The sequence below is a fragment of the Phacochoerus africanus genome, chromosome 7, assembly GCF_016906955.1.
Source record: "Phacochoerus africanus isolate WHEZ1 chromosome 7, ROS_Pafr_v1, whole genome shotgun sequence".
NCBI classification, from domain to species: Eukaryota; Metazoa; Chordata; class Mammalia; order Artiodactyla; family Suidae; genus Phacochoerus; species Phacochoerus africanus.
In genome coordinates, this window is record NC_062550.1 from 80,779,664 (window position 1) to 80,782,109 (window position 2,446).

Genomic DNA, 2,446 nt, shown 5'->3' on the forward strand with positions numbered 1-2,446 from the left:
ATCCTGGAAGATCAGGCATCGCATGTGCTCACACACATAGTCCAGCTTTACTCCCGATCAGATGTGGGATTAGTGCTTGTGGAGCTCACTGAGAGGTGTCTCTGCTCTGCTTAGGGTGCCACGTCTCTCCAATAGACAGCCCTCTCTTGATGTCTCACCCGTGATGGGTGGCACTAATGAGGAGTCTTCTTCAGGCTAATTGCCCACTGCAAAAAAGGATATTGCCTCTACCCCATCCACCTAAGGACCACTCTCCAAAAGGGAGGTCAAGACATTTCCCTAAAGGGCAGGGCCTGCTGGATGCCTTTTTGGACAGAGTGGAAGACATGTTTCCCATCTCAGTCTCATCTTATGTGGGAGTTTGATTTAAGGCTTTGCTTGCAGGCAGTGCTGTAGCTCTGGTGTGTGGGTGAAACTGCCTTAAGAGGACAGCTTCCTTTGTCCATGGATGCTTTCCTTCACCCACTTGATATATAAGATGGAATCTCTTTTCCAGATTCCTCTCTATAGTAAGTAAGGTTCCAGTCTAGATATAATTAATTAATTAATTAATTTTTAAGAAAAAGTTCTAAGTCAATAGACTTTTTATTGTATCTTAAAACATCTCAAATGAGTCTGAAGAATCATCTGGCATTTTGCTGTTTCTGTAACTGGACAACTCAGATCTTACTCATCAGCCTGCTGAACTTTTCCTTTTTCAGAAACGTAGATGACCATCCAAAATTTTTCTGATATCCTTGTTCTTAACTGTTGTGGCTCGCTGAATCAAAGCAGCTGAATTTCATACAAGTTCCGTGTTGTTTCCTTCAAGAATTGACTCATCTTTCTAGGCTTTTGAGACACTGAACAAGCAGCCCCTGGCCTCATCTGAACCCTGCGGATGTACTTTTTACCCCCCAAAATTTCGGATTTCAACAAGAGAACCATTCTTCTGAATAATGACGTTGATGGGAATGTGAGCACACACAGACCTCATCGTGTAGCAGAAGCCCAGCGTAATACCCTTGATCACATTCTGTACATGACTACAGACAGTGCCGACAGGAGCCAGTTCCTTTCTATTTCCCCACCATTTGTCAACCCAGAGCCTCTTCTTTTTCTTTCCAAAGAGACTGGGTTCCACATTGATGTGGTTGAAGTCTCTCCTCAGAGTACCTCTGGGACCCTTCGCGATAACGGTGTGTCCTTGTAGAGTGATGTCGACATTTTCCGGAGTGGCGACAGTCTGATTGCTGAGGGTGGTTGTCATTCTCGAAGGAGATGTGGCAAAGAGCTCGATTCAATCAATTTACGAAGTAATCACTACCCCACCCAAAATCAAGAAAATTAGACAAACAGCCACTTTTCCAATACTATTTTGAGAAGTCTAAAAAAACTAATACAGAATAAGTAGAAGTTCCAAAATTACATTTTAGCACACCCTTCTAAAATGTTAGAGAGCTTTTTTTTTCTTCTTTTTTTCGTTTTTTTTTTTTTTTTTTTTTTCTAAAAGTGAATGAGTTCTGAAGAGACAGGTTGTGTTGAAAGTTTCCTGTTCTCTGAAAGGGTTTTGGAATCTGCTTGATTGTCAGAAGTAGTTAGGATATTATTTAGAAAGTGAGATGATCCTACACCAAAAAAATGGTCTGTTTAGAGTTATCTCAGTGTCTGCTGAATTCTCTTTAGCGTTGATAAGAGAGATGAACTTCCTCTGAAGGCCCCTTTCATGAAAGAGAAATCATTTTATTGTAGAGAGAAGTTGGAAGGATAGGGATTCTGTTACCTAAAATTCCTCTGTTGCACCTCTCTTGAAGACATATTCTGGAATATCTCTATTATCCAATTATTTGTTAAAATCAAATTTAGTGATAATTTTTGGAGGAACCTCCTTAGATATGACCTTATCCCTGGCTGCTGCTTAGTCAGTGGGTTGGTCTGCAAGGTGTGAACAGAAAATCAAGATGGAGTCAGTATTGCCAGGAGAGCTCTCTAAAACAGAACCAGGAGGTCAGGGAAGAAGTCTGACTTATGCATGTCTCAGCGCAGATGGAATCTGACCGTTTGACCACTTACTGTCTTAATACAGGCCTCCAGAACATCTACCCAATGTTCCAGAAACTCAAGATAATATCAGACCCTGGAGTTCCCGTCGTGGTGCAGTGGTTAACGAATCCGACTAGGAACCATGAGGTTGCACGTTTATTCCCTGCCCTCGCTCAGTGGGTTAACGATCCAGTGTTGCCGTGAGCTGTGGTGTAGGTTGCAGACGCGGCTCGGATCCCGCATTGCTGTGGCTCTGGCGTAGGCCAGTGACTACAGCTCCGATTCGACCCCTAGCCTGTGAACCTCCATATGCCGCGGGAGCGGCCCTAGAAAAAGCAAAAAGACAAAAAAAAAAATCAGAACCTTAGTCTAAAATAACTCATGACAGCCTGTCCCTTAAGGACAAATGTTTCTTTTCTTGTGT

The 2,446-nt window shown here is 42.7% G+C and overlaps 1 pseudogene; it reads right to left on the reverse strand.

Annotated features, from left to right (window-relative positions):
- Positions 1 to 666: 666 nt before the first annotated feature.
- LOC125131430 (60S ribosomal protein L9-like) lies at positions 667 to 1,249 on the reverse strand (annotated as a pseudogene).
- Positions 1,250 to 2,446: the final 1,197 nt, after the last annotated feature.